At 53.7% G+C, this 15,329-nt stretch overlaps 1 pseudogene; it reads left to right on the top strand.

The window, feature by feature from the left end:
- Window positions 1–11,749: 11,749 nt before the first annotated feature.
- On the top strand, window positions 11,750–12,087 carry LOC103260013 (annotated as a pseudogene).
- Window positions 12,088–15,329: the final 3,242 nt, after the last annotated feature.

Below are 15,329 nucleotides of genomic sequence, written 5' to 3' on the forward strand. Positions count from 1 at the left end.
AGAGGGGCGGGGAGGTGGAATTGACAGTGGTGGAAATCTGCCTGGGGAAGGGGGGCACACCCCATCAACAAGGGTACCTGCATAGTAAATATTTGTATACCTAGCCCGGAACTGTACCCTACAATTTTAAAATAAAAAAATTTAAAAGTTTAAAAAAAAACACTTTGTGAAGGTCTAATATTCAAAAATGCATCCAAGTCATAAGACTACAGCCCAGCAAGCCTTTACAACCTGAGCACGTTCCAGCAGGTAGCACCAGAGTCCCCTTCCGGCCCCTCCAGACCTTGCTAGATGGCAGGGGCTCCTGCATGGCGGCCAGCATGGAGCGGGGACTCGGGACATGTCTGCTTGGCTCCCGGCCACTCCATCCACCTCTGCCCACGGGCGACCACCAGCCAGACCCCCATCACTAGGTGAAGACCCCTCCTGCCTGTCTTTATACATTTTTTTTTTGAGTCGGAGTCTCTGTCACCCAGGCTGGAATGCACATGGCATGCACGTGGCATGCTGCTCACGGTCACCACAGTCTCGACCTGCTGGGCTCAGGCAATCCTTCCGCCTCAGTCTTCCAGGTAGCTAGAACTACAGGCGTGCGCCACCACACCCAGCTAATTTTCTTTATTTATTGTAGAGGAGGTCTCGCCATGTTGCTCAGGCCAGTCTTGAACCCATGGGCTCAGGCAGTCCTCTCACCTCCAACTCCCAAAGTGCTGAGATTACAGGCGTGAGCCACTGCGCCTGGCTCTGCTTTTGTACTTTATAGGAACAGACTCACACAGGTGTGCCACTCCGGGCAGCTTCTCCCAGCCAACATGTTTGCAAGCTCCACCCACATGGCTGCCCATGATGGTCATCCGTTCCTTCCTGTTGCTGCGGGATCTTCCACCCTGTGGCCTTCATTTACCCCCAGAACCTCCCATCTAACGAAAGGTCCCAGGGACTAGCAGCTCAGAACAACAATCGACGCTTGCTATTTTGCCCTGTAGTGGGTCAGGAATCCAGAGGCAACTTAGCTGAGCAGTTCTGGTGCAGGGTCCCTCATGAAGGGGGAGCCTGGATGCCAAGCAAGACCACGGTCATCTGAAGGCGCAGCAGGAGCAGGAAGACGTGCGTCCATGACAGCTTTCCCATGGCTGTAGGTGGGAGGCCTCAGCCCCTCACCAGGCGGATCTCTCCTGGGGGCTGCTGGGAGAAACTGCGGTGCTGCTTGTGACCTGGTCTCGGAAGTCACACATCTGCCACACTGTGCCTTTGAGCAAGTCACTACGCTACACTCAAGGGAGAGGGATGCCTCTTTTTTTTTTTTTGAGTTGGACTCTCACTCTGTCACCCAGACTGGAGTGCAGTGGCCGCTCCCGGTCACCGCGGCCTCGACCTGCTGGGCTCTGGCGATCCTTCCGCCTCACCCTTCCAAGTAGCTGGAACTACAGGCATGCGCTACCACACCTGGCTAATTTTTGATTTATTGTAGAGATGAGATCTCGCCAAGTTGCCCAGGCTGGTCTTAAACCCGCGGGCTCAGGCTATCCACTCACCTCAGCCTCCCAAAGCGCTGGGATTACAGGCTGAGCCATCGAGCCTGGCTGGAACTGCCTCTTGAAGGCAGAAATATCAAAAACTGTAGGCACATGTTTCAAAACCACCCCGGCAAGCAGCAATTCCTTTTAGCATCAAGCTCAGTGTCCTCAGTCCTGGGAAATGAGGATGAGGTTTCCTTCCTGTCCAGTCAGCATAGAAGAGCCCACAGCGTCCATGGGAAAGGCTGCCCCTGCCCGTGGGGCCCACATTCTGGTCCCGGCCAGGCCCAGAGCCTCTGTGGGCCTCAAGTTCCCCTGTGAAACATAGGGACTGCCACAGCACCCACGGAGGACCATCCCCAGGACTGGGCTCCCCAGAGAAGGCCCCACCCCCTGGTGGCACTGATTTTGTCTCCTTCAGTGTGAAGTCAAGTCAGAGGCCTTTAGAAGAGTCAGAACGAGCCAGGCAACTCTCACAGAGCCTCCGTGTCTTCCCAGCCGCCTGGGCAGCCATGCGTGAGACACCCAACAACCTCACCTGTCATTGTGCCTGCGGTGGAGCTGAGACCCCAACCCCGCAGGGCACAGCCTCCCTTCAGACCCTGCTCGGGCCAGACGCCAGCCTGGCCGTCTGCTCCTCTCGAGCAAACACATCCCAAACACCCACTCTGAGCCGGGCACCATTCAGATGCCTGGAGGCTCTGGGAGGATTGTTTGAGCCCAGGAGTTCAAGACCAGCCTGTAGAGACGTCATCTCTACAAAAAATTTTTAGAATTAACTGGGTATGGTGGTACACACCTGTAGTCCTAACTCCTTGGGAGGCTGAGGCAGGAGGAGGATCGCCCGAGCCCAGGAGGTCCAGGTTACTGTGAGCTCTGAGCTCCAGCCTGGGTGACAGAGTGAGACCTTGACTCTCTGTCTGTCTCTCCATACACACACACACACACAAACACACACCCCAAAGGCATGAGCACAGCTTCCACCTCCCAGAGTGACCTGTCAGCGAGAAGGCAGCGTGTACACAATTGCACATCATGAGCATCACTGCAGGTGCTGGGACCCACTGTGAGAACTTAGCCCCAGCACCTGGTCTCGCAGAGGGGTGTGAGGTTGGGGGCTCCCTGGGGCAGGGCTCTGCGGGGCGAGGCCTGGCAGACACTGGGAACCTGGTGCCAAGCAGAGGCAGCGAGTCTCGGTGCCACCTGAGGCTGGGGAGGGAGCTGGCTCAGTCCCCGCAGCTGGCAGGTGGGAGCCTGGGCTCCAGTGGAGGGCAGGGCAGGGGAGGCTGCGGACACGGTGGAAGCCAAGAAGTCACATGGCTACTCTGTCTTTAAACACGTGAGGAGCACATTCTTCAGTGTGTTCCTGGTTCCCCTTAGAATGCTGGCCACTCCTGCCAGCCGAGGAGCTGTCCACGCCAGAGGAGTCCGGTCTTGACCATTTCCAGGCTATGTGAGCTAAGCCAGGTCACTTGCCCACCCTGGGCCTCGCTCTCTCCAGAGGATAAGATCAACCCTGCAGAGCTTCCTAATGAAACCCATGAGGGGGCAGATGCCACACACTTGGCACGTGGCCCACGCCACAGATGACAGGTCTTGCCCCATCTCCTCTGCCCTGTCCCCGGTGGCTTCTGGGGCATGGCGATGGACTCCTCTCCCCACCCGGCCAACGCCTTGGCAGGGAGGCCCCTGCACCATGCTTCCGCCCGCCCTCCCCTCCCCTATCTTCACCCAACCCAGGGACCCACCGTGAGCAGGAACCACGCGAATTCAACGGGATCGACTCCACCCATATTTGCTGGGTGGTGGCCGGAGGCTATCGCCGCAAGCCGAGCCCTCACTGCGGCCCCCTCACCATGGCCCTCTTGTCTCAGGGCCCCGGGCGGTGGCAGGCACTGTGCCAGCCATGCCACACCATCACTATGGATCTTCACTGTAACCAGAGCATGCTCTGACTCCGTCTTCCACGTGAGGAAACTGAGGCTCGGGGAGACAAGCGACATCCGCTTGAGGTCACACGACAGGACTCAGGCCCAGCCCATCATGCACACACGCACGCGCACCCCTTCACGTGACCACACACACCCTGCCACGGCCCTTGTGGAGGCTGCCATGCATCCTCTGTGTCTGGTCCGTGCGGGGAGCTCCTTTGACAGATCCGCTCCTTCCTCGCCATAAGCCTTGGAAGGAAGCTGCGGCGTCACGGCCTTTTTGCACGTGGAGAGGAGGAGGCCCGAGAGGCAGAGTCATGCGCCCGAGATGACTCACCAGAGCCGGGGTTTGAATCCAGCATCTTCTGACTGTGCCAGGATCCTGCTGGTTAGGGACTGGTGCTCTGGCCCATGTGACACAGCCCAAGCGCCTCTGAGCTGTGCCACCTACAACTCTGGGCCTGTGGGTGGAGTCCACCATGCTCTCCCCTCCATGTCTTGGGGGACTTGACCGGGACCCTCCCAGCCTCATCCTACCTGGCCTCTGGGGCTCCCTCCAACCGTGAGGCCCCACCCTCAGGCTCCTGAGCCCCAGGCTCTTCTTTTCTTCTTTCACTCTGCACCCAGCAGGTTCAAAACACACCAAGAACGAGCTCCTCTCGCTTTAGTGCACTCACATAATGTGCGGCGGGAAGACTGCGTTAATCGCTCCGGACCCACATTTTTCAGTGACATTAATCTCTAGCCGGAAAAGCTTCTCTGGACGGTTCTTTTCAGTCGGAAGGCACTTAACGTTGGTCAGGGGAGCAGGAGGGACCTGCCTGGAATTCCTCTCTAACTCCCAAGCACCACACCCACCGACCCAACCTGGCCAGCTCCCCTAGTTGTGAAGCTCCCAGGGTAAGGGAGATGCCCGCAGGGGACGTGGGGAGGGGGGATCGAGGACGGGCAGGTGGTGAGTGAGCCAGGGGTGTGCCGCGATGTGCAGTGTGAAGGTGAGAACGACTGGGTTTCAACTCCTGCTGGCTCCCGCGCGCGGCGCACCCGCGCATCTGCTCACTGGAGAATGTGCGTCGGCGTATGTGTGCGCCAGGACATGCACACGGTGACTCCGAGACACCTGTGTGCATGCAGGGACGTGCCCTGGCGTGTACGTCTGTGTCTCTGGTTGAGCGTGTGCGACTGTGTGAGTGCGTGTGTGCAGGAGAAACTGACTAAGGCCATGGGGAGAGTCGGGTGTGCCAAACTCCAGAAGGGTATGTGACCTCTGTGTGCAACACGTTGGGAGCAAGAGGCTCGAGCATGTGTGCTGGGGCACACCCACGCATGGGAACCATGGAGGGCAGGCCTGGCTGTGCACGTGTGCACAGGGGTGGGGGAGACAGTGATCGGGTCTGGGGTAAGTCAGCAGGACTCGGTGCCCCCCACACGGGCACACAACGCATTTTGACAGGTGGGCACTCACTGGGGCTGGCCATGCCGCAGGCAGCAGAGGGACGGGGGTGAGAGAGGCGTGGGGGCTGTGAATCCACTCATGGCAGCTGATGGCGTCCCTTTCTGACTCCACCCTCCTCAACTTCACGCGGAAATGGACCGCAGCAGGACTGTTTACACCATGGGGATGGGCAGTGCCAAGTCGGGCTTTCTCTCTCCGAAGACCTGCTGTTGTCATTTCCAGTCTCCTCACACTGCGAGGAAGACACAGCCCAATCTAACCCGACCCACGTGTGCTGGTTTTCTCATGTGTAAGTGTGTGTTTGTGTGGGAGTATGTGTGTGTGTACCCCAAAGTAGCTCCAAAATCATGTGGGAGCAGCACACAAGACCAGACCCCAGATTCAGAGAGGAGGGAACCCAGATTCACTGAGGAGTTGAAGGGCACTGGTTTGCAGCACAGCAGGGGATGGGTCCCCTTCTAGCCAAAGGGCTATGTATGAAATTCTCCAAAAAGCAAACGACTGCCAAAGAACAAAAAGTAAACTCACATGAACATGCAAATGACCATGATCCCTGAGCACTGTCAAACCAAACGGAAGCAAAACTCACAGCTCCAGGGAGTCAGGGGCACTGAGGGCCAGGCGGGTCAGGACGCAGGAGACGGGGTCCATGGTCCAAGAGGGAAAGGCTGCCAGGGTGTTGAGGCTCCCAATCCTGCCCTCCCACCAGGTATCTGTGTGCTCTTGAACAAGTGACTTGACCTCTCTGGGTCTCAGTCTACTCACTGCAAATCAGGGTGCATAATACCATCTTTCTAGGATTTTGCTGTGCGGGTTAAATGTATGTAAATGGAGCAAAAAAACTAAAGGCTCAGCAGAGTTCTTGTTCGTATTTGCAAAGCGCTTGGTACAGCATGTGACATAAGCAAGTATTTCTTACTGTCCCTGTATACAAAGGTTGACTCTCTCCTATAGAGGGAGCACTTGACTAGGAGCCCCCCAGTGAGAGTGCAGAGGAGCACTCAGCAGGTGGCCAGGCCTTCAGCTGTGTGATGTGAAGACAGCTCCTTCTCCTGCCCCAGCCTCGGTTTACCCTTCCATATACTTCAGATAATGCTACCTGCCTCCCAGGGCTCCAGGGAAGAGAAGCAAAGAAGAGACCATGCCTATCTCCGGGATGAGATAACCCCCTCCCCCACAAGAGGGACCGGGGTACAAACAAGCATCATCATCGTCACTACTGGACATTTGGGCACCAGCTGCTCTGTGCCCAACATGTTATGGCTTTAGTTCATGTCATTGTCTGCCAACCGCAGCTATCCTCAGCCCCAGTCTACAAATGGTATAATTGAGGCTCAGAAGGATCAAAGACTTACTGGGGACTTGCGGCTAAAAAGTGGTGAGCCCGGGTCTGTGTGATACCCAGACCCGAAAGATCAGCCACTACCCCGTGGATGTCCTAGTCGGGAAGGGCAGAAGGACCTTGGACACCTCCTAGACCACCAGCAGGGACAGGCCAAGCGAGAGGAAAAGTGTTTCACACAGACAGAACAGCATGTGCAAAGGTCCAGAGGCAGGAGAGGAAAGGCCACCTGCTTGCCTGGAGCAGAGAGAGGGAGAGGAGACTGGCTACAGAAAGGGTGAGGCCCAGATCCTGGAAACCCCTAAGATGTCAGGAAGGTTGGGCTTTTGTCCAGGAACCATGGAAACCAGAAAAGGGTGTTAACAGGGGACAGGAGACATGACTGTGACCGCATGTCTGAGAAGAGCCACTCTGGCCGGGATGCAGAGAATGAACTGGAGGCAGAGGGGACTGCTGGGAAGTGACAGCACATCTAGGTGAGAACGGGCAACAGCCTAGGCCCAACCAATGTCCCGGGGATGAAGACCTGAGAGGTACCTGGGAGACATCCGACTTGCAGGGCCTGGTGAGGACCCAGGAGGAGGAGTAGGCAGGAGCTTGGAGCCTCGGGAAGTTGTTCAGCTGGTGAAGCCATGGGAATCTGGGAGGCAGGACCAGGGAGGCGGGAGGATTGCAATGGAACTGGGGGCGGGTGGGTGGGAGGAGGCGGATGGACGACAAGGGCCCAAGGCCCGGCATTCAGAGCATGGCCGAAGACAGCGCCGCCTCCAGGCCAGCACCCTCTCACTGGACGCCAGAAACTTCTCCTCGGTCACCTCATTAAGTCTTGCAGCAAGTCTGAGGGGTGGGGGGTACCAGGGGTGGCCTTTCTGGAGATGAGGAAATGGTGGACTCGTCCAGGGTCTCTTGGCACTGTGTCCTGAACCCTGCTGTTCTGGCGGCAGAGCCCATGCTCACGGCTAGAAGCGAGTCAAGAAGACGGGGGAGGTGTGGCCAGAGAAGGAGGTGGGAGAGGTCTCTTCCTCCCTGTGTTGCCCAGGAGGACCCAGAGGCACTGGGGGTCAAGGGCAACAAAGCAAGTTCAGAACAAGCCCGAGGGGATCTGAGCCAGGGCCTCCGAAGAGGCTGGGGCGGGAGGAGGGACTCTAGCCCCTTCTTCTCAGCCTCCCGAGGCCCCAAAGCACAGGCTCCAGTCCTCTGGCCTCCTGTGACCTCGGCCAGCGGCCCAGTTGCCCAGTCACACTGACCATGCTACATGAACCGCAGCCAGGCAGGACCCAGCCTCGGGAGGCCTCTCTGGGAAGACTGGCCCCAGTCAGCTCCCAGGGAGCTGAGCACCAAGGAAGCCAGCTGGCCCAGGGAGAGGCCACGGAGACCCTCGCTCCCTGGCAGCCTCCCCGTACAACCCCTGCCGCCTCCACTGATCTCCCTGGCAGGATGACATCAAGGGATGTTTTTAATAAGAGGGTGGGAGGCCTTGGGAGCTGACCGGGTGAGGCAGTGCCGGGCAATTAATCACCCGGTTGAGAAGCCACAGCCACGAGTAACCGGATCCCCAAGGGCTGTTGGGCACACCCCGCCTTTCATCTCTGCCCGTGTCCGCTCTGCGTGGGCTCTCGGGGCACCTTCATTAACTCTGGGCCCCAGGGAACCCAGCAGGCCCAGGGTGCATGTATCTCTGCATGGATCCTCCTAGGCATGTATGCAACTGTACACACACAGCAAATTGCTGCACACATGTGTGTGCACAGCTGTGTGTCCATCGCCAGGGTCCTCCATGTGCCTGTGTGTGAGACTGACCAGAGCACTGGTTAAGAATCAGACAGACCTGGGTTCAAGTTCAGGCCCCACCCCCCACTAGCCGGGTTGCCCTGAGCAAGTTACTTAACCTCTGTGATCCCCTGTTTCCTCATCTGTAAACTGAGGGTAATTGTGGGGAGCCACTGGTACTAGCCCATAGAAGCATGTGGAATTTAGCACAAGTTTGGTAAGCATGCATTCTGATGCTTATTACACATGGGTGGGCATATGCATGTAAGTCTAAGGATGATCCCAACAGCCCTCACGTCACCTGCTCCCCTCTGTGTGTGGGTGGAGCCCGGGATGTGATCAGGTATCACTCCCATGATCAGGTTTCATTCTCCGGCAGAGGTGATTAGCCAAGTGGGCATAGTCGACCCACAAGAACCTCTCCAAGCTGAGCTTTCTGCAGTCGCTGGTCAACATCAGAGACTCGATGCACAGCGGGGTAGACATAGGGAGAGACCTTCACCAGTGCCAAAATGAAACGGTGCCCCGTGGGTGATCTCGCCCACAGTCAGCCAGAAGATGGGCTCTCAGTCCAACAGCTGCCAGGCACCTATTGTGGCCCCAGCCTGCGTGAGCTTGGAAGTGGAGTCTCTCAAAGCCTTCAACACATGCATGGCCCAGCCCTAGAGACACGGGCAGAGAACCCAGTGGAGCCCTCCACCCCTGACTACTAGGGTTAAGGGGCCCCTAGCAGGGCTTTTTCAGCTTTGGGAGACTCCCGGGGCCCCGGTGACACATGGTGACACACAGGTGTCTGTTCTGGGCTCTGGGCAATACCTGCCCTAGCCTGCAGTTCCAAGCAGTCATGGACAGAGGGGACAAAGTATATGTACAATCTAGAGTGAGCAGCACCCGAGAGAGTGGATAGATGGGCCAGGACCCTAGCAAGTCCTCATTCACCTGGGCCTCAGGTGACTCATCTGAGAACCCCACCCACACCCTCATCACACGCACAGGTGGGTTGAACTAACAGACGGCGCAAACGCACTTCAGGGCGTCATAAGCGCCATCCAGCACGGGTGAGGCGGTGGTCAGGCCTTGAGTAGACCGTTCCAGGCCTGTATCTAGAGTCCCTCAAGAGGCTGGCTGGCCTACTCTCTGCAGTATAGGTCTAGGCCTCTGCCCTGACTGGTTTCACCTCCTCTAGCCTCCTCCCTCACTCCACTCCACGGCTGCCAACTCCACCTCCCAACATCTCCTCAAGCCCCCTCTCCTCCAGTCCCCCACCCTGCCTGCAGTGACCACCTGCCTCCTCCCTGGCCTCCTCCTGGCCTTCCTGTCTCCAGCCTCAACTTCCTGATTCAATCGCCATTCACCTACTCATGGCCCATGAGGGTCTCCTCTTGTTCTCAGGGTAAAGTCTGAACTTGCTCTGAAAATTAAGAATCATTTTCACTTTGCCAAATGAAAGAACCAAGAACAACAAAAAATACGTGGCTGTGTGCTTCCCAATACTCGAGTAAGCTCGAGCAGCGCTGCCTGTTTATGTCCCCAGCACCTTCCTACCCAGCCAGCTCCGGTCATACTTACCTTTCATCGTTATCCCAGTTTTTAAAAGGTGCCACATACCCATGGCGCAGAACTCAAGAGGCATAAAGAGACCCTGGAAAAAAAAAAACATTTTTTAAAAAGACCCTGGAAGCCGGGTTCGGTGGCTCAGCCTGTAATCCTGCGCTTTGGGAGACTGAGGTGAGCGAATTGCCTGAGCCTGCGGGTCCGAGACCCGCCTGGGCAACTTGGTGAAACCTCAGCTCTACAATGAAGTCAAAAAAATTAGCCGGGCGCGGTGGCGCACACCTGTAGTTCCAGCTACTTGGAATGCTGAGGCGGAAGGATCGCCAGAGCCCACCAGGTCAAGGCTATGGTGGCTGGGAGCGTGTCACTCTACTCCAGTCTGGGTGACAGAGTGAGACTCCAACCCCCCAAAAAAACCCTGGAAGGGCAGCCCCCCTACAGCCACTGTTTCCAGCCATCCAGGTCACCCCCCCAAAGAAAGACCCCCTAGTGAGCTTCTGTGGATGCACTCAGACTTATTCTAGGCAGATCCTAGCAAATACATATATATGTTCTTTTTACACAAGTATTCACATCCCGTACTTACTTTTCTTCCAGCTAACACGGTTGTCTTGGCAACTGTCTATCTTGGTCCATAAAGAGCTGCCTCCCTCTTGTTCATGGCTGTGTAGTGCTCTGTGGCAGCAGAAATAGCAACCCTCCCTTCCGGGTGGATATAAGGCCATTCTCATCTCTTGCTACTAAGAACTGCGTGTTACTGAAATGTCATTTCCTAAATGTGAGTTTATTCCTGGGAAGAGCTTCCAGAAGGGAGATTGCTGAGTCAATGGCTAGGCCAAAGGCAAAGATATTCCCAGATTACTTTCCAGTGCAGTTGTAAAAACAATCCTACCGGTGTTTTATGAGCGTTCCAAGAGACTCATGCACCCAGTGATTTACTCTGTTTCATAATTTCTGTCTGCTAGGTGGAAAACGGTGTCACACTGTGCTTTTAAATACTGTGTCCTTGTTTGGAGCAGAATTGATCATCTTTTCACAGCCTACTCCAAGAGCTATTCATCTTCCGACTCTGTGAATAGTCTGTTCTTACACTTCACTATTTTTCTACTGAGTTGTCAGCCCTTCCTTTTTTATTTACAAGAGCTCTTTATATATGAAGAGCTTTATATACGGAGCTCTGGACCAACTTAAATAGCAATTTAAGTCATTTAAATAATTCCTTAAATGTTTGGTAGAATTTCCCTGTGAAACCACCTGGGCCTAGTGATTTTTTTTTTTTTTTTTTTTTAGTAATGATGTCTATTTCTTCTATGGCAATTGACCTGTTTAGATCTTCCATCTCTTCTAGGTACATTTTTATACATGATATTTTCTTTAAAAAGTATTCATTTCATCCAAGTTCTCAAGTATATTTGCACATTCTTTTGATTTCTTCTGAAACTGGGGTTATTTCTCCACAAACACTTCTTATTTCAGGAACTTGTGCGGTTTCCCATTCTTCTGGATTAGATTATCTAACATTTTATTTATGTTATTTATCTCTTGAAAACAATCTTCATTAGTTCTATTATTTTTCTGATTTCTAATTCATTAATATCCACTTTTATCTTTATAGAGTTCTTCTTTGTGATTTATCTAGGTTTATTTTGTTACTGTTCTTCTGACTTCCTGGATTGGATACTTAATTTATGTACGCTCTTTTGTTTGTCTGTTTTTTGAGTCAGGGTCTTACTCTGTTGCCCAGGTTGGAGTGCATTGGCACAATCACAGCTCACTACAGTCTCAAACTCCTGGGCTCAGGCGATTCTTCCACCTCAGCTTCCTGAGTATCTGGGATGGCAGGCAGGCACCACCACTCTTGGCTAATTTTTAAATTTTTCGTAGAGACAGGGTATAACTATGCTGCCCAGGCTATTCTCAAACTCCTGGGCTCAAGCGATCCTCCTGCCTCAGCCTCCCAAAGTGCTGGGATTACAGGCATGAGCCACCACACCTGGCTAATTTATGAACTTTCACTCGTTATTATTTATTAATAAGAGCAATTAGAACTGAGAGTGGGGAGGGGTCGGCCCTGGAGGAGGGGCTTTGGCGGTGCATGCGAACCCAGCTGTGGTGGCTGTGGCCTGACAGAAAAACTACTAAAGCTCCTAGGGAAGCAAAGTAGAATTTCATGAGTCTCATGGATGGTGAGGAGATAACCTATGGTGGCTGTGAGGGCCCTGACGCCATAGATGTCAAATTGATATCTTCTGATGGCCATGAATTGATTGTAAAAGAGAGCAGGCACTAACATCAGGAACAATAAAAGCCATGTTGAACGGCCCAGGTCAGTTTGCTGAGAATGAAACCAATGAGGTCAATTGTAGAGAAACCTCTTCACATGTGTTATTAAAAGTATGTATGTATTTTATCTATAAGGTTTGCTACACTAACAGCTCCACTGAGATTCCCGAATTCCCAATTGCAACTGAAATTGCACTGGAACTACTGATGGTTGTGAACTTCCTAGATTGTTAAATAAAATAAATTATAGGCAAGACGCGATGGTTCAAGCCTGTAATCCCGACACTTTGGGAGGCTGAAGCGAGAGGATGGCCTGAGTCCAGGGGGTTCAAGACCAGCCTGGGCAACTTGGTGAGCTCTTGTCTCTGCAATAAATTAAAAAAAATTAGCCAGGCATGGTGGTGCACACCTGTAGTTCCAGCTACTTGGAAGGTTGAGGCAGAAGGATTGCCTGAGCCCAGCAGTTCCAGGCTGCGGTGGCCGTGAGTGTGCCACTGCAACTCTAACCTGGGTGACAGAGTGAGACTCCAAGTCAAAAAATAAAATAAAATAAATTATAATAAACTGCTAACTTTTTTCAGTATTTAATACCTGTAGATCAGTGAGTAATTCGTTCATATATAGCATGTTGCCTGTATGCCACTGAACTGTAAAGTTTATTGCAAAGCCAAATTATCTTCTGTTTTTTTGCATAGCAAATCGGAGTTGAAATTTGCTTGGTACATCAACAAATTAAAGACATTTTCACGGCCGGGCTCGGTGGCTCAGCCTGTAATCCCAGCACTTTGGGAGGCCGAGGCAAGAGGATTGCCTGAGCCTGTGGTTTCCAGACCCACCTGGGCAACTTGGCGAGACCTCATCTCTACAATAAAATCAAAAAAATTAGCCAGGCACGGTAGCATATGCCTGTAGTTCCAGCTACTTGGAAGGCTGAGACAGAAGGATCGCAGGAGCCCAGCAGGTCGAGGCTGCAGTGCGGTGGCCAGGAGCGTGCCACTGCCCTCTGGCCTGGGTGACAGAGTGAGACTCCAACTCAAAAAAAAAGGACATTTTCACAAATTGAGAAATAAACAAATATGCCAATTTTTTTTTTAAAAAGCACTTACAGCTTTGCGTTTTTCTCTGAGACCTTCTTTAACAGTACCCCATATTCCCCATATGGACTGCTATCTCAGTTCTCTGCGTTTTTGCATTTGCTTTGATTTCCTTTTTGGTTCAAGAGAGAGTGGTAACATGTGTTATGCTTCCTTGTTAATTTCCTGCTGTACTGCATCGGGAATGTAACCATTACTAGGCGCCATGCTGGAATTCTTTTTTCCTCTCCCTTCTCCTTCCCTTCCGTGTCTCAAATTTATTATTATTATTATATATTTTTTTTTTGAGTTGGAGTCTCACTCTGTCACCCAGACTGGAGTGCAGTGGCCGCTCCCGGCCACCGAAGCCTCGACTTGCTGGGCTCCGCTGATCCGTCAGCTTCAGCCTTCCAAGTAGCTGGAACTATAGGCGTGCACTACCATGCCTGGCTAATTTTTTGATTTATTGTAGAGATGAGGTCTCGCCAAGTTGCCCAGGCGGGTCTCGAACCCGCAGACTCAGGCAATCCACTCATCTCAGCCTCCCAGAGTGCAGGATTACAGGCTGAGCCACCGAGCCCGGCATTTTGTGTTTCTTAATATTTTCTTCATAACTGTGATAGAAGTACGTCTCCACTAATTTCACATTTAAATTCTATCTTTTGCCCCCAGCTATAAGGTGAGGAAATCTGTGTGTTCATATTACTTTGAACCTTCTTTCTCCTCCCCCTCCCAACATATGTCAGCCATCATTTCTGCGTGGCTTCATGCATTTCCACGTGTTTCATTCTGTTCTGTGATCATGACCCTCGCCTAGGCGTTAGTCATAGAGGCACATAGGCCTGATTCCCCATCAGTCCTCAGCTCTCTGCCTCCTTTCCAAGTTCAAGAGGGACTGAGAACTTTTACTTCCTGAGTCCTTATTCTTAAAGAACTTGAACTGCTTTCTACAGAGCCCAACCTGGGAAAGGCTGGTGCAGCCCGACTGCTTGTGGCCCAAAGGAGGTGGGCCAGGGGCAGAACCAGGACAAGCCACCCGCAAGGCTGCCCCCCAGGACAAGCCACCAGCAGGGCTTCTTCCACTCCCCTTCTGTCTCCTGGCTATCTTGAGCCGGGCTGGGAAAGTGGCATCAGGGATCCCACTGTGCTGGAGAGACCCTTTCCGCTGACCCTGGAATCTCACCTGGGACTCAGTGGAGCAGCGGATGGGTGGATTGTCCCCGCCGCCCCCCACCCCAGGGGATTAGCATGGCGGAGAGGCCTCTGGGGGCACATCCTCTGGGGAGAGGGAGTGTGAGCTCATTTCTGCCGCCGCCGGCGGGCAGGACGGGTGGGGCGAGGGGCCCCACCTGTTCCCGATAATCTCTCTAATCCAGCCCCATAATTATTCTTTATTAACAGAGGCCGCTGCCTTCGTTACTCGCTGAAAGGAGGGCGTCAGGAGTGAAGACACAGGGATCAGAAACTGTTCACATTTTCCAAAGGGGGTTATTTACCACGACCAAAATAACCTCCCCAGGGAAGGGCTGAGTTCCTGTCTTGCCCCACCCCAGCGTCCGGCATGGGAGCGCCAGGATCCACGACCCCCAAGCTAGGCCCGGAGACCCCTGCCCGGCTCCCTTGACCACCCGTCTTGATTTAAACACATCCTAAGAGCAGTAGTTGCTTGTACTGGGCTTTGCAGATACACGAGCAAATACCACGGGGCCCTGGCCTCCCAGGGCCCACTGTCCAAGGGTGAAGGGACGAATACTCCAGCCATTACACAGCCGACCACCAAACACCATTCTGTGTCTACAAATGTGATGACCTAGATATCCCACATAAGTGGAGTCACTCAATATTTTTCCCTTTGAGCATCATGCCTTACAAGACAAACACTTTGAGGTAAAAGCTCTTTCACATCTAAGAGCTTCTCTATCTGGGCGATGGCAGAGAGAGAAATGCATTTCCGTTAGGAAGCACGGTCTTGGAGGATGACGGTGGTGACAGGACAGAACAGGGGCTGCGGGGGAGCTCTTCCTGGAGAGAGAGGCCTTAGAAGCCTGACTTGTTCCCCAGTGGACAAGGTGAGGAAGGACATTCTGTAGAAGGAACGGTGCACGAAGACAAACCCGAACCGTGATCCTGTTTGGGCAAAGGTCTGAGACAGGAGGGATGAGGCTGAGGCTGGGGCTGGAGGGGCGCACGGGGTCAAGCCACGTAAGTGCCCATCCTGTGGGTACTAGGGAGTCATGACTGGTTTTAGGCAGGGAGGTGACCCAGTCAGATTGTGCTTTAGGAATACCCTTCGGGTTACAGAGTAGGGACTGGACTGGGAGGGAGCTGCTGGATCAGGGAGTAGGTGGGGATGTGGTCACTGCCCAGGTGGGAAGGGGAGGGCATCCGGTGGCAGAGACACAA

Source organism: Carlito syrichta, unplaced genomic scaffold, assembly GCF_000164805.1.
Source record: "Carlito syrichta isolate Samal-C Ts95f unplaced genomic scaffold, Tarsius_syrichta-2.0.1 Scaffold303101, whole genome shotgun sequence".
Lineage (NCBI taxonomy): Eukaryota > Metazoa > Chordata > Mammalia > Primates > Tarsiidae > Carlito > Carlito syrichta.